The sequence below is a fragment of the Aegilops tauschii genome, chromosome 7 (assembly GCF_002575655.3).
Source record: "Aegilops tauschii subsp. strangulata cultivar AL8/78 chromosome 7, Aet v6.0, whole genome shotgun sequence".
Lineage (NCBI taxonomy): Eukaryota > Viridiplantae > Streptophyta > Magnoliopsida > Poales > Poaceae > Aegilops > Aegilops tauschii.
In genome coordinates, this window is record NC_053041.3 from 242,773,338 (window position 1) to 242,798,530 (window position 25,193).

At 44.5% G+C, this 25,193-nt stretch overlaps 1 pseudogene; it reads left to right on the forward strand.

Annotated features, from left to right (window-relative positions):
* Nucleotides 1-2,352: 2,352 nt before the first annotated feature.
* Nucleotides 2,353-15,160, forward strand: LOC109744750 (uncharacterized; annotated as a pseudogene).
* The last annotated feature ends 10,033 nt before the right edge of the window (nucleotides 15,161-25,193 follow it).

Sequence of the window (25,193 nt, forward strand, 5' to 3'; positions counted from 1 at the left end):
TCGTTTCCTTTTGCTCCTCGTTGGGTTAGACACTCTTACTTATCGAAAGGACTATGATTGATCCCCTATACTTATGGGTCATTACACCCCTCCAACGGGGACGTACCTCCTCCAAAGGAGGGAACTTAAAAAAACATCCTCGTCTCCACTTGCGGTTACTTCTATCCTTTATTTTGTGCAACCTTTGTTATATTGTGCTTACTCTTAGCTTGCACTTGTTTTTTATTGAGATTCTCCTATAGGTTGTCCACCTAGTTGCCTATCTAGACAACCTACCTTTTTACTGAGCCTAAAATTTGTAAAAGAAGTTAAAAATTGTTTGTCGCCTATAGACCCCCCTCTAGTCGACCATACCAAACCTTTCACAGGGTAAATACAAACGCAATACAAACGTATTCACTTGCAGATAATTCACAAAAAACATCCTTCAAATTTGTTCATAGGTTGCTTCGCTTCTTGGCTCCAGCTGGCCTTTGCACCAATGGCACAACGGGTCACCTAGTTCATATAAATTGATGAAGAGCTACAAAGGACGTATCACACCTCGAAGTGGCCTGAACTTGGGCAAAGAACCCGTTTCTCTGATGTGAAGTTTGTTGATGTGTTTTAGCCCTTGGCCGAACAAAAAAGAGGGGTGGATATAATTCTTGGTATCGGCAATCACACGTTGACAAAATCATCGGTGTTTAAGGCATTGTGTGAGTATTCCCGTGGGCGAGCTAGGTCAGTGAGGACATTGCACGTGTTTAATCCAATAATTGTCTGTTGGCTAAAGCATCATGTGGATAATCCAGAACACTCATAACAAGCGAGTGTTGTGTGAAAGTTCTTCAAAAATTAATGGTTGGTTGCTTCTTGAGGTGGTTTCATTCTTTTGTGATTCATCTTTCAGGAGATATTTTACGTTTTCATTTGAAATCGTTGTGTTGTTTATTGGCCGATCCTCTTATGGTTCTATATTGTTTTTGTTGAGTATTTTTGTACTCATCCTTGCGTTTATTTGGTTATCAGGTACTAAAAAGGGACGAAGCACATCTTGTACATGGTGTCCATGCTCACCACGTTTGGTTCTGATGCCTCTTTTGTGCAAGCCTTCTAGATGCCGGATGCCCAATTGTTTGGGACTTGCTGGAAGATTGGTGGGGTTTGGCTCGTAAAAGATTTCTGAAGTTTAAGTGCAAGGGCTTTGACTCTTTGGTCATTCTCATCTCTCGGAACATTTGGAAGCAACAGAATGCTAGGGTGTTCAACAACACTAGCCCACAACCCAAGAGAAGTGATCTAGCTGAGACAATCTTCAAGGATTTGGAGCTTTGGACTTTGGCTAGAGGGAGCAGGATAGTAGAGTTGCCTGAGTAGTCCCCTTTCCCCCCTTTTTCCATGGAGTTGGTGTGGTGTAATCTTCGACGTTTAGGATATTATCTCTTATAAATTGGCCACTCTTCTTTCTTCTATAAAACTATGGTACGCATTTTGCATGCTCTTGAAAAAAGCAACATGCATGAGAGAGGGAGTAGTAGCACTACATCACTTGAGCGGATAACAGACTGTCATATTATATTTAGAAGATATTCATAATTTTATCTACTAGTTGTAGTCAAAATTCGTTTGCCTAACATGCATCGTTGGTCGCTTTTGTCGATGTAGTTTATTTCTCGAAGAATTACTGGAATTTATTTGATACTATTAAATATACACTATTGTTTCTTGTGCAATATCTTTACTAGTGTGTTATGGAAGTCAGTATATAGGTATATAGAAAAGAAACTCTGTCAAAAATTCTAATTATACCAAGATTTGGTTATTTTTAGAGTAGTGTGGTAGCACCGTAAGTTAGAGTTGAAATTCTGAAATCTGGAGTGTTACAGTTGATATCATAACACAAGCTTTAGACCTCGGGTGTAGAACATTAATAACTTGAAATTCAGTAAGCATATTTTAACAAATTAAGCTTCTCCTTTGTTTTGTCTAAACGACGAAAAGAAATTGCCCAAGGTATAATAACTCAAATTTAGACACACTGGTGCATAGTTAGGTGGTTTTGAGTCATGCATTGCTTTCACATTTCGATATGTTTTATGACTAGTTTATTTCATTGATGTGTTGTAGTCTCTGCATTTCAAAATACTTATCGTGGTTTTAGTTTAGAGAGTAGTACCTTGCTTTAATGTTTGATTATCTTTTTTTTTGCTCGTTGAAAGTATGGGTCGTCTATATTTGTCTTAATTGTTGATGAAACTATAACATTAGGAACGAAATGAAGAGATGTGAATAAATTGTCGAGGTTGCATTTGTCTAGGCGAGTTGATCGAGATAGGTGCATTTTGACAGCCGTTCATTCCTAACCGTCGGATAATTTCGGAAAAGAAGCCCACCAGGCCCAAGCATCACGCACGAACCCTTCTCTCAGAGCCCGTTCACGGCCGCCGCCACCTAGGTCTGCGCCGCCGTCGCTGGGTGTCGCCGCCGATCAGTCTCCGCCAACGTAGCCAACGCGTGGGACTCTCCCTCCACTGGTTCTTGCTGCGTCGTGTCTGCCTGCATCCGGATCGCGCCACTGTTCCAGCAGGTACTCAATCTCATCTTAGACAATGCGCTGACTTCGATTCAGTTTAGATGGAAAGGCACATCGCTGTACCTATTAGTACTGGAGCTGATTGGAGCCGCTGTTGTTGGGCTGAAGCAAGTAGATGCGTTCATGCCTTTGCAAGAGAACACCTACCAGTTTACCCACTTGGATAAAATAGCATGTAATAGGCCGTCGGTGTGATATCTACTCCCTCCGTTCCTAAATACTTGTCTTTCTAGGCATTTCAACAAGTGACTACATACGGAGCAAACTGAGTGAATCTACACTCTAAAATATGTCTACATACATCCGTATGTGGTAGTCATTTGAAATGTCTAGAAAGACAAATATTTAGGAACGGAGGGAGTAATTGCTACAATCGATTAACCCATTGATGGCTCGCAACTTTGGACCAAGCGATGGTAGCTTTTGGCTACAGAAAAAAAAAAGGATATTGTTTTAGATATTATCATCTGGGACTGTACAAGTAAAATAAATAACTAGAGATCTGTACTGCGCCAGTAACACGTATTAGCAAGCTGATGATCTGTTTTAGTGCATACCTGTCGGAGCAAATCATCAATTTACATGTGACCAGCCAAAGTACCACCAGTGTTTGACTAAGCATGAAATGCACAGTGTTCTATTTTCCACCCTGGTATCCGCAAGAAGAAATCTAACATGTGCAATGGAAAAAAGATGACGATAATGGGGAGGCGCAGGTGCTTCCATGGTACAGTAGTCTAGGCTGCAACTTGCAGGGGGGCGATGGAGTTCCATTGGTGAAGTTGTGACCCAAGTGTTTGGGGTTGCAGAGGTTCTATGTTGGGTGTGTTTGTTGGTCTACCTTTGTGGTCCTGTGGCTCCATAGTTTGGGAGTAGTTCACATGACTGTGCAAGTCTGTGCGGTTTTCGCCTGGTTTTCCGTAAATTAATCAGGCAACTCTCTTCTTCTTAATTAATGTATAAGGCAAAACTTTTGCCTCCTTTTCAAAATAATAATAATTCCACGAGCTGATTATATTCTATTGTAGTATTCCCCCAGTTAACCGCCAAAGCGCTGACGAGTCACAAACTTCGAGATGGTGGCGGCGGCGGCTGCGGGGAAGCGGAAGCGAGATCTCTCCGAGGACGAGGTGTACCTCATCCTCCACAAGTCGGTCCTTCTCCTCAACCTTCGCGCTACTCGCCGCTTCTCCTGGGCCAGCCTTAGGGTTTTAGTGCGCCGCTCAATCTTGCTGCAGGTACTCGCCCGCGACAATCCTGACGGCGCTTCAGGAGGTGGCGCAGCACGCGGAGAGAAGGAGCATCGACTGGAGGGCGCTGGTGGCCAAGACAGCCACGGGGATCACCTCCGCCCGCGAGTACCAGATGCTTTGGCGCTACATCGCCTACCGACATGACTTCATCGAGAACGCCGAGGACATCGGCGCCCAGCCTCTGGTTTGTGCTCTTTCTTTATCCTGCCAAATTTAATTTCGACTAGCTTTAAAATTGTGTATTCTAGCCAGTATCGTCGTTGTTGGAACTGTTTGATCTTGAGAGGTTGGTATATAGAAATTCTGTTTGTTCTACTGTCACCTTATCTTTTCCTAATTGTATTGTGGTACTTCTGTTGCCCTGATTGATGATGACAGGGTGATGAGAGCGACTTGGAATGTGAGATTGAACCCTTTCCTAAGCCGAGCAACGAAGCTGCAGCTGAGGCCTCCCGGTTCGCGAAGGTACCGCATTTTGTTTTTGTCAGAAGCATTTCTGTCTGTATTGTAGGTGATACGGTCATTTACTTATCAGATGCTCCTTTTGGATTTAGGATGCCAAAGGCCTAATTTTCTGTTTCACCCACCTTGCCTTATTTATCTGCGTTAATTAGGAACCCAGAACCCGGATATATGAACTTAAACGCCATCAATGTATTTAGTAATTGCATTTTTTGTATACGATTCTTTGATCAAGCATATCTGGGATTGAGTGCGAGATGTGCACAGAATTTTGTTTGGCATCTGCTTAAGGCCATTGTGTCCTATTGTACCACAAACCAGTATCTAATGTCGTGCTATCTATGCCATATGGTTATTGGCTTGTCCATATAGATCCTTTATTACGATCTTATAGTACCTTAAGTGAGTCACTGCGGGCCCTGAGCAACCCAGCTCAGTGCTGACTGCACTCGTGATGCTTTGACCGCAGCCGCACAGCCAGAATGCTGCCATGGCTGGAGTTTGCCACAAACGGAGCTCCCGTGCTGAGCTGAGCTGCTCAGGACCCGCGGTGACTCACTTTTAGGCTGTGTTTGGTTGCAGGAATCTTGTAAAGATTAGTGGAAATCACGAGGCAATCTGGTTGATTACCGCATTCGGCATAGCCACTTGGAATGTTAGTTAGACTCTAGATTACCATGATACGATTCAAGTTGTTTTGGGGCATTATGATTCCTTTTGAAACAGGTGGCTATCTTGGATTACCCCCTGATCCGGAATCCATCGATACCTCATTTTTCTTCCTAAAAAACTCTAGACTTTCAATATTAGTTCGACTCAAACATAGTGATCGAATTGTAATTATCTTGTGAAGGGTTTTGTGTCCATCCCATTTAGGACCTCACTCATACTGTATATCCATGTCAAGTGTACTAATTAAAACTCATCCGATTAACGGTGTTGAGACAATTCAGTTCATCATGTCTTGCTATTTTACAATGCAACCTTGGCATGAAGTGCAACCAATTCCTTCTCACGTTTGCATTGTTAAATTAAACATAACTGTTTTCTGGAATTGTTCTTGTTAGGAATAAGCAACTTGTATTACCATGAGGCCATAGGCCAATATATATATATACATGTACAGGTGTGGAACATATGCAGGAAACCCCTTATAGAACGGGATAAATACAAAGGGGTACATGACCTATATTATAACTCTAACACCCCCCCTCAAACTCATGGTGGAGGAACAACACTGAGTTTGGAGAGATAAAAGCCATGTTGTGCTCTAGTCTAACTCGGAAGGCACATACTGAAGAGCAATAACCTGATCCTGCACAGCAGCGCGCACATAGAAAGCATCAACACCAATATGCTTGGTGAGCTCATGCTTCACGGGATCGCGCGCAATGCTAATAGCACCTGTACTGTCAGATAAGAGCAGAGTCGGTGTAGTGACAGAAACACCAAAATCCTGAAGTAACCACCGTAACCAAGTCACCTCTGCCGTCAAAAGAGCCATAGCTCGCAACTCAGCCTCAGCACTCGAACGGGAAACTGCAATCTGTTTCTTCGTCTTCCAGGCAATGAGAGAACCACCAAGAAAAACACAGTAAGCAGAAAGTGAACGGCGATCAGAAGGATCACTAGCCCACGTAGCATCCGCATAGGCCTGAAGCTGTAAAGAACTGGAGCTAGGAAAGAATAGACGGTGAGAGATCGTGCCCCGAAGATATCGGAGAACACGAAGGAGATGACTATAATCAACCGATGTGGGAGCAGAGACAAACTGACTCAGAATATGAACCGGATAAGAGATGTCCGGACGAGTGACAGCCAGATAGACAAGACTGCCAACGAGATGACGATAACGCGTCGGGTCAGGGAGAGGATCGCCATCAGTAGCACGGAGGTGAACATTGAGCTCCATAGGAGTCTCAACAGTGCGCTCGTCAGAAAGAGCAGCACGAGCAAGAAGATCCTGGATATACTTTTCCTGGGATATAAAAAAGCCATCAGAGGTAGAAGAGACTTCAATCCCAAGAAAGTAGCGAAGAGGTCCAAGATCAGACATAAGAAACTGCTCACTAAGACGGGCCTTTACAAAGGCAATATACTCAGGGTCATCCCCAGTAATGACCATATCATCAACATAGAGAAGAAGAAGAGTCCGGCCACGAGGAGAAAGGTGAATAAACAATGCGGGATCATGAGCACTAGCTGAAAAACCAGCAGTAGTGACCACAGAAGCAAAACGCTCAAACCAGGCGCGAGGGGCTTGCTTAAGACCATAGAGAGAGCGACGAAGACGACACACCATGCCATCAGGAACAGAATACCCAGGTGGTGGCTGCATGTACACCTCCTCACGCAGCTCACCATTAAGAAAAGCATTCTTAACATCAAGCTGAGATATAGACCAGTGGCGTGCAGAGGCCACAACAAGAAGTGTACGAATAGTGGTCATATGGGCCACAGGAGCAAAAGTCTCGTCATAATCACGACCATGCTCCTGCTGAAAACCACGAGCCACGAGACGAGCTTTGTGACGCTCAAGAGAACCATCGGAGCGAGTCTTAACCTTGTAGACCCACTTACAAGTGATGGGACGGACTCCGGGAGGAAGAGAAACAAGATCCCAGGTACCAGTGCGTTCAAGAGCAGCAATCTCCTCTGCCATCGCAAACTGCCATTCAGGATGAACAACAGCCTGACGGTAAGAAGTCGGCTCAAGAACAGCAGCACCAGCAGTGGGAAATCCAAAGCGATCAATAGGCGGACGAGGATGAGAACGCAAGCCATAAGTAGGCTGAGAGGAAGAGGACGACTCATCCAGGGAAGCATCCACAGGTCGTGAACGGCGAGTGTAATGCTGAGGAAAAGATGGAACAAGAGAAGGAGGAATCGCCAAGGTAGAATCGGGGGGTGGCGACGAAGAAGTCACCGGAGATGAAGGTGTAGAATCCGGGGACATGCTAGATGAGGAGACCGGGTAAGTTGGTGGCGGCGAATCGACGAGGGGTGGAGAAGCAGAGGAAGTGGAACGAATAGGCACAGGGGCGACGGGGGTGATAGGGGAGTCAGGAAAAGTGAGGAAAGAGATATCCTCCACTAAAAAAGACGAGGAAGATGGGCGTGGGTAGAAAGGACGAGACTCATCAAAAGTCACGTCTCGAGAGATACGCATCCGACGACCGATAGGATCCCAACAATGATAGCCCTTATGCTCATCACTGTAGCCTAAGAAGACGCACTCAACAGACTGAGCGGTCAGTTTGGTGCGTTCGCGAGGGGCAAGAAGAACATAGCAAACACAACCAAACAAACGAAGCATCGAATAATCGGGAGAACGATCAAAAAGACGCTCAAAAGGAAGACCACCCTGCAAAGCAGCAGATGGCTGAAGGTTGATGAGATAGACGGAGGTGGAGATAGCCTCAGCCCAAAAATGAGGCGGAAGAGAGGCTGCGATCATCATAGCACGAGCCGTCTCAAGAAGGTGACGATGCTTGCGCTCAGACACGCCATTCTGAGCATGAGCACCAGGACAAGAGAACTGGGCAAGAGTACCCTGCTCAGCAAGGACACCACGCAACATCTTAGAGATATACTCACCAGCGGAGTCAGCACGAAAAACACGAATGGGTGAAGAAAACTGAGTATGAACCATGGCAGCAAAACGCTTATAAATAGACAACACCTCACTACGTGAAGTCATGAAATAAAGCCATGTGTAACGAGAAAAATCATCGATGAAAATAATATAGTATTTATGACCACCTTTCGAAGCGAAAGGAGCCGGACCCCAGACATCAGAATGGACTAAATCAAAAGGACGCGTAGACACTGACTCACTATGGGAATATGGTAACTGAATCTGCTTGCCAAGACGACAACCCTGACACTCTAAAGAGACATCTCCTAAGACAGACCCCAGAAGACCTCGACGAACTAAAGACGATAACCGAGAACCACACAGATGACCAAGTCGATGATGCCACTGCTTGAAGGAACCAGTAACAGAGGCGACAGCAGCGGAGGGACCGGCGATGGTGGTGGCAGCGGAAGGAACATGAAGCCAGTCCAACTCCCAAAGACCCTAAGAATCACGGCGGCGAGGGCCAGCCCCAACCAGAGTGTGCGTGCGACGATCCTGGACAGAACAAGAGTCAACATCAAGGATGACACGACAACCAGAATCAGTAAGTTGACCGGCAGAAAACAGATTCATGGTAAGTCGAGGAACATGAGCAACATCAGGAACAGAATAAGAAGAAGTGGAAAGATGGCCTCTACTAGCAACAGAAAGTGGAGTACCATCAGCAGTGAAGACATGAACAGGAAAATCCAGCGAGGCGAAGAGAGGACAAAACAGAAGAATGAGAAGACATATGAAAAGAAGCTCCAGAGTCCAGAACCCATGGGGATGTACCTGACTGTGTAGAGGGCGGGTGCTCAGTGCGGGAAGCATCAGTCACAGAACCAGCAGTACCCGTCGAGGAAGAACCTGAAGCCGCGAGCAGACGCTTAAGTCTCAGAATATCCTGCTCAGTCAAAGCAATGGCTGAAGCTGGCGAGGGAGATGACGAAGTCCCTGAGGAGGATGATCGCGCCTTGCGCAGGTGTTTCCGCTTTGTGTAGCACTGGGACTCAATATGACCATCATTGTTGCAGTAGTCACAATGTGAACGGGGGCGACCTGAGCCTCCAGAAGGAGTGGGCAAGAGCGGCCGAGCACTCGAGCGAGAATGAGGCGGTGCAGCAGGTGGAGTGGAAGAAGCCCGAGTAGCGAGCACAGAGGGAACCTCCAGCAAACCAGCACCACGTAGGCGAGTCTCCTCAGCACGAATCTCTGAAAGTGCCTCCATGAGAGAAATACGGTCACGAGCAAACAACTGAGCACGCCGGGGCTCAAACTCCTTACGGAGCCGAGACAGGAACTCGTAGACGCGATGTAACTCCAAATCGGCCTGGACAGCCTGGCAGCAGGGGCAAGTACGACAACCAGCACTGCGGAGAGAATCAAGCTGGCGCCAGATAGCAGAACTCTGTGCATAAAAGTCATCAACAGTAGAGTCACCCTGCTGAAGAGCATGCTCCTGACGAACCACAGAAATATATAAGGCATCACCAGAGGGCTCATAGCGCTGACGAAGACAGGTCCACATCTGGAAGACAGTAGGAAGACCCAGAAACTTAGAAGCAAACTGAGGCAGAACTCTAGCAGTGAGAACAGTTGCAGCACGAGCATCATCATCAAGCCACTGGGTGTAAACAGACAAAGCACCATGATACGTCTGAAGAGCCTCCTCATAAGCCAAAAACCTCTCATCATAGGCACGATCAGCAGCCTCATCAGCAATCTTGGCCGCATCCTTGGCGGCCTGATTAGCATCCGTAGGAAGAACCAGTGGAGTCGGCGGAGTAGGGGCCACCGGAGGAACCGGACGTGGCGGACAGCAGACCTCGCCAGAAAGAACTCCCCAGAGACGGATGCCACGCATGTGAATGCGCATGAAGCCAGCGAACTCGGTGTAGTTAGTACCATCGAAGATCACCGGATAGCGAGGGACAGCAACATAGCCCGATGCAGCAGACATTTTTTTTTTTTTTTGGAGAGACCCGAAATCAGCAGAATCCGAGACGACAGGCGGAAGACCACGAGCAGACGGGAGCGAACGGCGCCGCGGGGAGTGAAGCTGGGGCGCACGGGTAGCAGCACCAGCGCCTGAGAGCAGGAGGCGCGGCTGCGAACCTGGCGGGACTGGCGAACGCGAGCCGGGCGACCGCGAGCCTGCGGGAGGAGCGGACGACGGGAACGGCGCCTGAGCGGGAACGGCGCCTGGGCGGGAGCGGCGTCCTGGCGGGAGCGGCGCGGGGCGGGAAGGAACGGCACCTGGCGACCACGAGCCTGCGGGAGGAGCGGACGAAGGGAACGGCGCCGGGCAGGAGCGGCGCCTGGGCGGGAGAAGAAGTGGTGCTGGGCGGGAAGGAACGGCGCCTGGCGAAGAGAAGACGCGGCGGCGGCGAGATGGGATCGGAGCACGAGTTACGCGTGCGAAAAAGAGACCTAAAGCTCTAATACCATGTTAGGAATAAGCAACTTGTATTACCATGAGGCCATAGGCCAATATATATATACATGTACAGGTGTGGAACATATGCAGGAAACCCCTTATAGAACGGGATAAATACAAAGGGGTACATGACCTATATTATAACTCTAACAGTTCTTTCTTGTTGAACACTAGCTCCAGTTTTCGTTGAAGATTGATAATAGTCCTATTACACTAATTTGGGTTTTATTCTGTATAAGTTAGTAAGATACAGATTCTTTCACAGCGTGTCTTTATTTACGCTAAAAGCAGTCACATCAGTAGTGAAAGAACAGCCTCCTAGCCGAATAAAAAGTTTCTAAAGTCAAACCTAGCGGCCTTACATTGATAAGTAGTCCAGTCTAAGAAGTGTTTTGTTAATAAAAATACTAGCCCCAAAAGCAGTCAATCTGAAAGTCTTTGTCATAAAGGGGCATGAAGAAATAAAACAACAACAGGTCTTTGCAATACATCAGTATTAATCTACAAAATATAATCTCATGAACAGGTTATTGCAATCAATGACCCAAACAACTCAATCTTGAATTCATTGAAAACTTTAACGGTAATGCCATATTCCTAATTATCTCATTACCACGCTAATATTCCTAGTAATTTTCACATTCCTTTCAATCTGGTTTCCTTAGAACCAAATGCTCCCTTAAGGTGCTATAGGGACCGGAATGTGCACTTCAATAGAATTAGGACTAACTTGACACCCCCTCAATACTTTTAGGGCTGCAGACGCAGTTTGCTCTTCAGTGAGCGCCTAACGAAGGCTGATTGATTGTTGGCTCTGCTCAAAAGCTTGATTGATGCCTCGTTATCAAATGGGAGATGAAGCATGGTGTTTCACTAGAAATCATAGGATAGTGAACAGTTTTGGCTGTAAGATAAGTATATGTATTTGCCAATGAAGATAGTGTTCGTATGTTTCATCTAAGTTTCTTGTTCTATTAGAGAGTGTAAGGGTCCATTTTATTTGATTTATAAGATGGACTTCCTATAATGCCTCACAGGGTCAGAGCTCACCCTCTCAAGTTTCACAAACTTAAAGTAGTGTGTACAGAAAACTGATTGATCTACTAATTCTGCAACTGCAACTATGAGTCTATGAGTCAGTAATCTCTACCTTTATACGCAGAAAGACAAAAGAATAAAGGGCCATTATGTTCGCCCCCTCCAGTTACAAAAGGGTGGCTATCATGTTTGCCCCCTCTAGTGACGAAAGAGTAGCAGTACATGATATGTGCAGTCAAACCTTCTAATCTTTGGCAGTGAAGATCTTTTTGAATATTAAATTAGACAGATGAAAATAACAATGAAAGATTCTTTCTCAGAAAATGCTTTTAGTTATGAGTGTATTTGATTCTTATTGCAATTGAAAACAAGTATACTCACAGTTCTACTCAGGGACCATGTCTACACCCAAATGTCTTCTATTGCTGGGCAGATTAGTTATAAAAAATTGCAAGGATTTGTCAGTATAACAGTTCTTATGACAGCTTCCATTTCAGTTAGTAACAACGTAAACGAGTCATCATTTATGAAAATGCAAATCTTTGTTTCGTTAGCAATTTTGTATTGGTTACCAACTATGTTGAATGCCATGCAATATTTGCTCTGTTGCATATTTTCACTACAATTTCTTCATATCTTAGGTATGCACAATGGTACTTATAATCCTATCATTTAAATTGCAGATCTTAATCTATGGACCTTCACGTGAGCAAGGTTCTAGTCATCGTGTTAACTCAGAAGTTCCTCTGCTAAACACTCCAAATGAGAAGATACCGCGTGTTCCATCTGACAAACAGCTTGCTCAGAGCCATCGTCTAACAAATGGTACAGGTCCAGTTTCCAACTCAAAACAGGCATCCCATACAGGGTTATCTCCTGATCCTTTTGATGGGAATGGACCTCATAAAAAGACAAAGAAGCCTAAAGCATGGTCCAACAAGGAGGATGCAGACTTAATGGATGGTGTACATAAGTGTGGTGAAGGAAATTGGCTGAACATTCTGCGTAAATATAACTTCGATAGCACAAGAACTTATGTTCAATTGTCTCAGGTAACTAACTCTATGGTCATCTTGTAAATTGCATACTATCATCTATTATTGTGCGGCAGTTCATCTTTGTTTACATCCATTTGGTTTTCCTTAGTCTTCCCGAATTATAATAAATTTGTAGCATGCCTTTGTAAATATGCCAAGGTAAGTAGGCAAATGCATGTGCTTCTTGTTGCAATAGTTATGTTGCTTTGCTTGTGATCTATGCCTAGAAAAAGTTCCATCTCAATCCTACTTGGCCTGTTTGTTTAGTTCTCATTCGCATATAACTGTTGTGTGCTATAATGATTAGCATGATGGGACATCCATGTGTCTCCATGTACATATTTGTCTGTAGAGTAATTAGGTAATGTGTATTGTTGTTTTCAGAGATGGGCAGTCATTTGCAGGCGTCAAGGAACAACCAAGCTTGCTAAAGTTAAATCAGTCACCACGGAGTTCGATATAAAAGCTACTCAAAAGGCATTCTCTATGGCTCTTGATATGCCTATGGGGAAGCCTGGTGGATTCTCTACATTAAGATTAGGTACTAATAAAATTCTTATACATTGTCAGTACAGCTCTCATTTAGAATAATGCTTATTTACTGAAGTATCAACAAGCCAAACATTGTTCTATAGCTTCGTTGTATACCTGAGATGTAAATCCGTTCTGGCATCTTTGTTGTGCCTTGTGCTAGCCTTTTGGTGCTCATTCTAGCCTTTTCATGTAGGAGCTTCACAACAAAGCGCTCAACATCCTGCTCCAGTATTCGTTGCTGCGGCACCCGAGTTAAAATGTGCAACATCCTCTTCATCACTCCCGTTGCCAGTACCAGTGTCAGCACAAGGGCAGATTCCACTTCCTCGGGTGCAACCAGCTCCTGCTCAAGCTGCAGCCTCAAAAGTGTCAAATACTTCAAACAAGTCACAAAATAGCTCTAAGAAGCAAAATGCACAAGCAAATCCTACAAATGCTCCTTCCTCGATACAAGCTGCAGCTATTGCTGCTGGTGGACGAATCGCCCCAGCAAGCATCGCCACCAATTTATTGAAAGCTGCACAATCCTCGCAAGCTGTGCACATAACCCCGAAGCTAAGCACATAAGACCTCGAGGAAAAGGATCTTCAAAAACTTCTACAAGCTCTAAAGCATCCACTATGGCTGGTGAGCCTGGAACACAGCCTGGTAGTGCTGAACACCCAGAACTTCCAAACTGTAGTGCCCCTACACCATCTCCTCCGGTTTTGATAACACAGTCAATTGAGCAAGTTAATGTTGTGTCAGAAGTTGCAGGAGTTAACCCCCCTGAACAATCTGCTAGTGCACATTTGTTGGAACCTGATAGAGCATTGAGCACCACACCAGTGTCTGGCCCATGCGACAATATGGAGATGGACGACGACTCTACATTTTGTGCAGTCACGATGGAGGACTTGTTTCCTGAAGACGTGAAGCAGCCGGAGATGGTGAAGCAGCCAGAGATAGTGAAGCAGCATGAGATGATAGACCCCAAAGGTGAGGAGAGCATAGATCCCAAGGATGCCGACATGCTGGAGTTCGATCGCTTTGTTGCCCAAGGATGCTTGACTACAGATTGTTTGGATAAGAGCAAAGGTGTCAAAATTGCTCCTGGAGCTCAAGGTGCTATTCCCAGCCAGAAGAAACAACCGAAACAGCAACCCACAGTTGTGAAAAGCATCCCTGCGTCTGCTAGAGCACCAGCAACCGTGAAGAAGACCAAAACTCTAGCTTCACATGGGGCGACCTTTCCATCAACAGTCACCTCTAGTGGCCTTGTTGGCACAGGCAATGCTGGTGTGCTGAGTAAAGCAATATATCGGAAGTCACCTGGCCCAGGCACCACAGGCAAACAAAATAGGTGCCAAGAAATTATGGCCCAGAAGCAGCATGCTATGAGCTCAAATAGTAGTGCAATGGCCAGGAATGCAGCTCCTGGCGTCGGAACACCAGCCAGGAATGCGGCTCCGGGGGTTGGAACACCAGCCAGGAATGCGGCTCCGGGCGTTGGAATACCAGCCAAGAATATGTTTCCCGGTGCCGGAACACCAGTTAGGAATGCGGTTCCAGCCACCGGAACACTAGCTAAAAATATGGCTCCTGCCACCGGAGCACCAGCCAGGAATGCGGCTCCTGGCACTGGAATAACACCAGCCAGGAACTTGCTTACTGGCACTGGAACACCACCAGCCAGGAACTCGCTTACCGGCACTGCAACACCACCAGTCAGGACTGCGGCTCCTGGCACTGCAACACCACCAGTCAGGAACCCGGCTCCCAGTGCTGGAACTCCACCAGGCAGGAACTCGCTTACCGGCACCGGAACACCAGCCAGTCGCCAATATACCCCAGTGGTGAATGGGGCTAGCAAGGGGAATCCACCTGCCAGCCAATAGCCAGGCGAACATGGTAAATGCTGTAATAATGCTCCTAGGGACAATGTGAATAGTGTCTCGCACTCGTAAACATCATTATCGCTTCTCTCCCCCTGTGATTACTCCATTCTTTTCTGAACCAAGTTCCTGAGGAATACATTAGATTTGATTGATGTTATCTTTAGAGTACCACTAGTAGTTAGCAGAACTAAATTGTTAGGGGTATTAAGAGCCTCAGTTTGCAATCACAGTTGCCCCTTTTTTAGGATCTGATCTGACTTGTCGTTGTATCAGTGTGGACAGTGGGGATTGACAATGGCACCTCAAGATGTTCGTTCCCTCTGCATATGCTGCCTCTGAAACTGGAGTTGTTTTGACGTGAGGAGATTTCCTCCAGTGCATGAACTGATTGTTGGATTAGCTGTTATTGGTAACAGAAGATGTGTGTATCAGGCTGCAAGCGGGGTGGGTGGCGGTTGCCCGCCACAGGCCAAAGCGGGCGCCAGCACAAGGTGCGGGCATTCGCGGGTTGCCGCCACACTCCACCAGGATTAGTGCGGGAGCCCGCCACACACCCACAAATTGGTGTCCATAGCTCAGACGTCAGAGTACAGAGGAGCCCCCAGCGTGTACTAGAGCACTAGCGCTTATAATTAACGAAAATGAGATGTCTATGTGATTACCCACGTGACTGGTCTTGCATCGAGGTATAGCAGGTCATTGCTAATATAAATTCAGATCATGTTACTATGTCATCGGCACGTGCTTGCTAATATAAATTCAGATCATGGTACTATTTCATCGACACACATTATATGGGGTGAGGAGGTTTTGGTTGCAATTGTGATGCACATCTATGTTTGTTCATAAGAACTGATAGGCACAAGATGGAACTTTGCTTTTATTTTTCTTATGTCAGCAGTTCTGAACATATGTGGAGTTCTTTTGGGTCTTCTTTTAATCATAATTTAGAGACGAGAAATCTTTAGTAGTCAAGTGAAGTATTAGTTTTCGTACGTGTGAGGCCATATTGAATCTATGTATATTTTGTTGCCTAACAGTGTGTGATGCTCTTCTTGAAACCTTAGTTTGCTGAATCTTTCTAGAATGTCTCCATACCTGTTCATGTTTATTATGTGCGGTATATATGTTCTAAGGTAATATTATTGGAACTCTTCTTAGTTTCCAGAATAGATATGCAGTTATGCACTTGTAGGTATTGTACATTTTGTCACAAAAATGGGGCATTATTATTTTTGGTTAAGATGTGTTGCAGGTGGTTCATCATCCTTCAACGATTTTGGAGTACCCTGGAAGTTGCTAAATTAGTCATGTCTTGCATTTTAGGAAGTGATATTCCAAAAGGTCGAAGCAAAACCAACTTATTTTGAATTATTATTAGTTCTCAAACTTAAGTGTTTCTCTTGCTTATGATGATTGTATGTTTGTAACTAAACTATAGGCATGCACAAAAGATCAATGCTATGCTACCTTAGGACGATTGTATTGTTCAGTCTGGAGCAAAGAAAATTCTTTGTATTATCATTTATCAACTATGCTACCTAGCACATGTACCACTGGTTTAGGGAAAAGAACAGTAATTTAGATAACTAATTTCGAAGACACAGCTATTTTTATGAGACTAGAGCCTGGTCCCTGGAGAGGCATGTGCTATCTTCACCGATTACACTGTAATCTGTAACTGTAGCGACCTGGGCAATTGTGTTTTATCGCACGATCTCTTTCTACTGCAATGGATCTCCTGGATGTATAATTTTTTTTCCTCGAATGTCGTTCGTACTATATACTCCCTCTATTTCAGAATATAAGGTGTATTGGTTTTCGTGCAAGCCAACCTAAAAGAATAATATATGAAACTATTTTTCATGATGGATCAAATGATATAAATTTCATATTATGGATATTGATATATTTTACTAAAAACTTGGTCAAATATGCTCTTGTTTGATTTTTGGAAAAACAAACACACCTTACATAAAGAAACGGACGGAGTATTAGAGAAGAGGATGGGAAAAAAACCTCACGTTGGCTAGTACATTTTAGGTCATGTACATCACCGTGGTGTTGTCCCAGCGCCTCCAATTAGACTCACAAGGTGAGGCCACCACTAGTGTAGAAAAGTCTAGCGTGGCAAAAACGGCTTTGCTGGTGTGGACACTCAACGCTATTAATATGACGCCATTGTTAAAAAATAGTGGTAGCGTTGGACCCCATGTCAACAGTATTGTACGTGTTGATGACGTGCCACGTAGACAACGCCACCACTATAATCACTCACCTAGCGACGTGTACTATACTTTGCACGCCACAAACGTTTCGTGCAGCCAATTTTTTTTCCTCACCAATCATTATATCTTTTGGTCTGACCAACGCTATCACCTTGTTCACATAATTGTGGATTTCCATCCTCGTGGAAACCTCGATGAGTTGTTGTTGAACCTATCGGTAACATCCTGATCTTCTCCATGATACGTATTGGACATTAAGCTAGTGTTGGGAAACTTGTGTTAGCACTATCTTCGTGCCAGCTCATGAAGTAGATGTTTTGATGTAAGAAGTGACTTCCTCCAACTTCATGTGCATTCGATGCAAGTTGTCGCCGTGAATTCGAGAAAGTTGTTTTGTTTCATTTGGAATCATCCCAAGTCGTCATGCACGTGCGAAGTATGCTATGGTCTAATAAATTTGCAACCTCCATTCCATATGTATTCTCTATCACACCAAGCCACTGATTGATTTGCTCAAGGATAATAAGTTCTAAGTTCTAATCCTGAAGGTACCATATGGATTTGTCCAAGATTCCGTTATCCTCAATGGTGGTTCCCAACCGGAACTCACTAGTGTTTGTTGCAAGACTTCTATGTGGGCATGATTGTCCTGGACATTCTATTCACATGTATCTTGCAAGCTAGCTCATGTTTTGGAGCTTATTACCGTAGTTCATTACCCGAGGATCTCGCAAAATCGTCTCGTCGATTTGTGTTGCAGACTTTTTTTCAGACATGCTGAGCCTGAAATATCCTGTTACCAACCAGATCTGAATCTTTGGCAGATATGATGGTTAGAACTTTTCCAAGATCTGTAATCTAGGTTCTGGCAAGGTTGATGTTTTGGCCGACGCACCTAGTTGGTAGATCTATTATTGTGGTATCTTGATTAAGCAATATTGCTGCCCTTTCGATGATGTGTGAGTAGTTACCACAGATCTATGGGTCCATAGCTAGTAGCTAGATGGCTTATTCTCTCTCTTTGATATTCAATACAATGTTCTCCTCGATGTTCTTGGAGATCTATTCGATATAATCTTCTTTTGCAGTGTGTTTGTTGGGATCCGATGAATTGTGGGTTTATGATCAGATTATTCATGAATATTATTAGAGTTTTCTCTGAACTCTTTTATGCATGATTGTTATAGCTTTTTATTTCTCTCTGATCTATCCGTTTGGTTTGGCCAACTAGATTGATTTATCTTGCAATGGAAGAGGTGCTTTGTAATGGCTTCAATCTTGCGGTGATATATATATATCCCAGTGACAAAGTAGGAGACAAGACACGTTATTTGTATTGTTGCCATTAAGGGGAAAACGATGGGTTTTATTCATATTGGTTGGATTTACTTTGTCTACATCATGTCATCCAGCTTAAAGCGTTACTCCGTTCTTTATGAACTTAATACTCTAGATGCATGCTAGATAGCGGTCGATGTGTGGAGTAATAGTAGTAGATGCAGGCAGGAGTCAGTCTACTTGTCTCGGACGTGATGCCTATATACATGATCATTGCCTTGAATATCGTCATAACTATGTGCTTTCTATTAATTGCCCAACAGTAATTTATTTACCCACCATATGCTTTTTGTTCGAGAGAGAAGACTAGTGAAAACTATGGCCCCCAGGTCTACCTTTACCATATATTAAAATCCAAAAATATATTGCTGCAATTTATTTGCCCTTCTTTTATTTTGTGTTTTTGTTTATCTATATACCATTATCATATTTGATCTTTGCAAATAACCGCCGAGGGGTTTGACAACCCCTTGATCGCGTTGGGTGCAAGTATTTATTCTTTTGTGTGTAGGTGTTGTTCATGAGGTTTCACGTGGTTCTCCTACAGGATTGATAATCTTGGTTCTTAACTTAGGGAAATACTTATCTCTACTGTACTGTATCATCCTCTACTCTTCGAGGAAATCCCAGCGCAGCTCAAAAGTAGCACTGCAGCACAAGAGCAAAATAAGGGCCAGAGAAGAAAATAATTTTTCAGAGACGAAAAAATTCTAGAAAAAATATATTAATTATTTTCAGCTCGGAAGAGAGCCCGGGGTGAAGGAAATATGCCCTAGAGGCAATAATAAAGTTGTTATTTTATATTTCCTTATATCATGCTAAATGTTTATTATTCATGCTAGAATTGTATTAACCGGAAACTTGAAACATGTGTGGATACATAGACAAAACACCTTGTCCCTAGTAAGCTCTACTAGACTAGCTCGTTAATCAAAGATGGTTAAGTTTCCTAACCATGGACATGTGATGTCATTTGATGAACGAGATCACATCATTATGAGAATGATGTGATGGACAAGACCCATCCGTTAGCTTAGCATATTGATCGTTCAGTTTTATTGCTATTGCTTTCTTCATCTCAAATACATATTCCTTCGACTATGAGATTATGCAACTCCCAGGTACCGGAGGAATACCTTGTGTGATATCAAACGTCACAACGTAACTGGGTGATTATAAAGATGCTCTACAGGTATCTCCGAAGGTGTTTGTTGGGTTGGCATAGATTGAGATTAGGATTTGTCACTCCGAGTATCGAAGAGGTATCTTTGGGCCCTCTCGGTAATGCACATCATAAGAAGCCTTGCAAGCAATGTAAAAAATGAGTTAGTTGCGGGAAGATATATTACGGAACGAGTAAAGAGACTTGCCGGTAATGAGATTGAACTAGGTATGAAGATACCGACGATCGAATCTCGGGCAAGTAACATACCGATGACAAAGGGAATAACGTATGTTGTCATTACGGTACGACCGATAAAGATGTTCGTAGAATATGTGAGAACCAATATGAGCATCTAGGTTCCGCTGTTGGTTATTGACCGGAGAGGTGTCTCGGTCATGTCTACATAGTTCTCGAACCTGTAGGGTCTGCACGCTTAACGTTCGATGACGATTTTGTATTATATGAGTTATGTGATTTGGTAACCGAATGTTGTTCGGAGTCCTGGATGAGATCACGGACACGACGAGGAGTCTCTAAACGGTCGAGAGGTAAAGATTCATATATAGGACGATGATATTCGGACACCGGAAGTGTTCTGGGGGTACCGGGTACATATCGGGTCACCAGAAGGGGTTCCGGGCACCCCCCCAGCAACTATACGGGCCTAATGGGACAAGAGGGGGACAGACCAGCCCCTAAGGGGCTGGTGCGCCCCCATATAGGCCGAAATAGGAGGAGAAGGAAAGAGGGGAAGGGGGAAGGAAAGGGGAGGATTCGGCCTCCCCCTTCCTTCCCTCCCCCCGCTCTTTCCTTTCCCCTCCGATGAATAAGGAAGGGGGGGGGGGGGGCGAATTGGGGAGGAACCCCAAGTAGGATTCGGCCTACTTGGGGCGCCCCCCTTGGCTGCTCCCTCTCCCTCCCACCTATATATATGAGGGGGGAGGCGCCTAGAACACAGAACAACATATGTTAGCCGCGTGCGGCGCCTCCCTCCACAGATTACACCCTCGGTCATATCTCCGTAGTGCTTAGGCGAAGCTATGTGCGGATCACTTCACCATCACCGTCACCACGCCGTCGTGCTGACGGAACTCATCTCCCTTGACACTTTGTTGGATCAAGAGTTCGAGGGACGTCATCGAGTTGAACGTGTGTAGAACTCGGAGGTGCCGTACGTTCGGTGCTTGATCGGTCGGAATGAGAAGAAGTTCGACTACATCAACTGCGTTGTAAAACGCTTCCGCTTTCGGTCTACGAGGGTACGTAGACACACTCTCCCCCTCTCATTGCTATGCATCTCCTAGATAGATCTTGCGTGGGCGTAGATTTTTTTTGAAATTGCATTCTACGTTTCCCTACAGTGGCATTAGAGCCAGGTCTATGCGTAGATGATATGCACGAGTAGAACACAAAGAATTGTGGGCGGTGATCGTCATTGCTTACCACCAATGTCTTATTTTGATTCGTCGATATTGTTGGATGAAGCGGCCCAGACCAACCTTACATGACCATGTTCATGAGACCGGTTCCACCGACAGACATGCAACTAGTCTTGCATAAAGGTGGTTGGCGGGTGTCTGTTTCTCCAACTTTCGTTGAATCGAATTTGACTGCGCCGGTCCTTGTTGAAGGTTAAAATAGCAAACTTGGTAAATCACCATTGTGTTCTTGATGCGTAGGTAAGAACGGTTCTTGCTAGAAGCCCGTAGTAGCCAAGTAAAACTTGCAACAACAAAGTAGATGACGTCTAACTTGTTTTTGAAGGGCATGTTGTGATGTGATATGGTCAAGACATGATGTGATATACGTTATTGTATGAGATGATCATGTTTTGTAAAAGTTATCGGCAACTGGCAGGAGCCTTATGGTTGTTGCTTTATTGTATGAAATGAAAACGCCATGTAATTGCTTTACTTTATCACTATGCGTTCGCGATAGTTGTAGAAGCAATAGTTGGGGAGACGACCACGACGCTACGATGGAGATCAAGGTGTCAAGCCGGTGACGATGGAGATCATGACGGTACTTTGGAGATGGAGATCAAAGGCACAAGATGATGATGGCCATATCATGTCACATATTTTGATTGCATGTGATGTTTATCTTTTATGCATCTTATTTTGCTTAGTACGATGGTAGCATTATAAGATGATCCCTTAACAAAATTTCAAGGTATAAGTGTTCTCCCTGAGTATGCACCATTGCGACAGTTCGTCGTGCTGAGACACCATGTGATGATCGGGTGTGATAGGCTCTACGTTCACATACAACGGGTGCAAGACAGTCTTGCACACGCGGAATACTCGGGTTAAACTTGACAAGCCTAGCATGTACAGACATGGCCTCGGAACACTGGATACCGAAAGGTCGAACGTGAATCATATAGTAGATATGATCAACATAGAGATGTTCACCATTGATGACTACTCCATCTCACGTGATGATCGGACATGGTTTAGTTGATTTGGATCACGTATCATTTAGATGACTTGAGGGATGTCTATCTAAGTGGGAGTTTTTAAGTAATATGATTAATTGAACTTAATTTATCATGAACTTAGTCCTGATAGTTTTTGCATATCTATGTTGTAGATCAATGGCCCGTGCTACTGTTCCCTTGAATTTTAATGCGTTCCTAGAGATAGCTAAGTTGAAAAATGATGGTAGCAACTACACGGACTGGGTCCGTAACTTGAGGATTATCCTCATTGCTGCACAAAAGAGTTATGTCCTTGATGCACCGCTAGGTGAAAGGCCTGCTGCAGGTTCAGATGCTGATGTTATGAATGTCTGGCAAGCTCGATCTGATGACTACTCGATAGTTCAGTGTGCCATGCTTTACGGCTTAGAATCGAGACTTCAAAGACGTTTTGAACATCATGGACCATATGAGATGTTCCAGGAGTTGAAGTTAATATTTCAAGCAAATGCCTGAGTTGAGTGATATGAAGTTTCCAACAAGTTCTACAGTTGCAAGATGGAGGAGAACAGTTCTGTCAGTGAACGCGTACTCAAAATGTCTGGGTATCGTAACCACTTGACTCAGCTGGGAGTTAATCTTCCAGATGATAGTCACTATAAAAAAATACACTTCCGTGATGATACGTGTTTGTCACAGTAGGTCACATTTTTTGTCATGCATGTACATCCATGACAAATTTATGACAGAATCAAGATAGTCATACCTGTGCTGTCGTAGAAGTGTTCCATGACATTACCAAAATTATCATCACGGAAGTGTCCACTTCCATGACGATAAATCGCGTGTCACAGAAGTGCTTTCGTCAAGGGTGACCGACACGTAGCATCCACCGTAACGGAACGCCGTTAAGCTATCGGGTCGGGTTTTGGATCCGATAACCCGTTAACAGCCCCGACCAATGGGGATTTTCCACGTGTAAAATCATCATTGGCTAGAGGAAACACGTGTCGGCTCATCGTTGGGACAGATGTCATCCACTCACTGGACAGAAGGCGCCTATGATACGTCGACACGTGGCACGGCCCAACAGTGGCCCATTCCTGTGAAAAGGCCGGCCCGTTTGACTTGGTCAAAAGCTGGCGGGCCGGCCCATGGAAAGCCTGTTAACGGCCTGTTCGCATATAGCCCATTTACAGCCTGCTAACCCAAGGCCCGTTACGCTCTATCCGAATTAGGCCCAGTAGCGTCATCTGGGCCATCCAATATGATTCCAGCCCGTTTTCACTTCTGGCCCATGTATAGCCCATGACGTCTTTCGGCCCATATGAGGCCCTTTGTAACTCTTGGCCCATTAGCGACCCGTGCTGAAACTGGCCCGTAATGAACAGTGTATTACTTTACACCCATTAACGGCCCGTGGTGAAACTGGCCCGTAATGAACAGTGTATCACTTTATACCCATTAACGACCCGTTATTCCGTTGGGCCGTTTCCAGCCCAAGTTAACTTTCGGCCTTCTGAGGGCCCATTTATTCTTGGGCTCATTTGCAGCATTCGGTTACTTACGGCCCGTTACTGTCATTTTTTGCTTGTGGGCCAAATTCAGCCCGTCGTTACAGTTGGGCCGTTTGTGGACCGTTAGTCTGTTGGGCCATTTTCATAGCATCACCAAATACGGCCTATTAACGGCCCGTTATGGTCAACCCATAAAACGTACGATTTCCATTAAAGGCCCGTCTACGGCCCATTAAAGGCCCGTACAAGACCCATAAATGAGTCGGCGACCCATGGATCCTACGAGACGTAGAAGGCCCATGGATCCTACGAGGCGTAGAAGGCCCATGGATCCTACGAGACGTAGAAGGCCCATGGATCCTACGAGACGTAGAAGGCCCATGGATCCGACGGCCCGTGAAGGGCCATGGTCGGGCGAATTGGCCCCCGTTTGAACGATATAGCATATTCAAAGAATTATCCTACTCAATACTATCACCTCTAAAAAGCATACACTATACAACAAAGAGATCAAGGCATAGAAAGGTAGAATAATCCTACACTATACAATAAAGAAATTACAGCCGATTATACCCACTGGGCATTATGGTTCGGCACAGGTGATAATAAAGCATACACAAACAGCAAATTACATACACTGGGCAAATACAGCTCATACATCATGGACGCGCATCAACTTAACTCCATTTGAACTATAATCTCTTCAGAAAATAGGATTGGCCGGATTCAGATAGCACAAATTTCAGTCTGCAAAATCTCCAATTCCTTCATGGTTACCTCAGTGTCTTGTTTCATTTTGTTGACTCCTGCATCTAATACCTGCATGTCCAGTCTCAACTTGTTGATTATACGTTGACAATCATGTACATGTTGTCTTGCCACCTCTAGTTGATGCTCGAGAACATCAGCACATTCCAATTCCAATCCATAATCATTCGGTAACGGCCATGCCGCACTGCTCGCAGATCTTTGTGTTGATGTCACTTCATCCTGAAATGTTTCTGTAAGTACACATGACTAGGGCAAAAATATAGTTACAAGAGTGAAGCGAACAAGACACTATTTTGTACTACATGGCAAAACAGGACTAACAATAATGTTACACGTCACTTTAAAAAAATTGTTACACGTCATGAAGCATAAGCAGGTGATATTTTAAAAATTATAAAAAAGATAGTCTGTGCAGCCTGCATACAGAAATCCCTCTTAGCTCACCAGAGGAGCATGATGTTGGGGCCCAATCGAAAACACAGACAAGTTACAAATTTAGACAGCACGTTGTGTATAAGTAAGCAAGCAGTTGGCCATTCTGTGCCTCAATTAAAGTCTTAGGGAGCATAATGAATAGCAGAGGATTTCATACAAACATACTACAACAGGCAAAACTATGCAATCATTAGCGTAGTATAAACTAGATTGTGAGCCTCATGCAATAATAGTTGGTTAATATACTTCAAAGCTTCAGGCACACTTCGGCAGAGTAATTAAATGGTAAGGCCTTTAATTATGTCAACTAATAGTGATACAAGTACCGAACATCAGACATGATTATTTGGGCATCTCATTAACTGAGGACAAATAAAGCAATTGAAAAGAGAAAATTAACTATGCTTGAAAAAACAAGGAATTGAACTGTTGAGTTGCATACAGTGACTTACCTTAGCAGGTTGAAGAGGCTCAGCGCAGCTCCT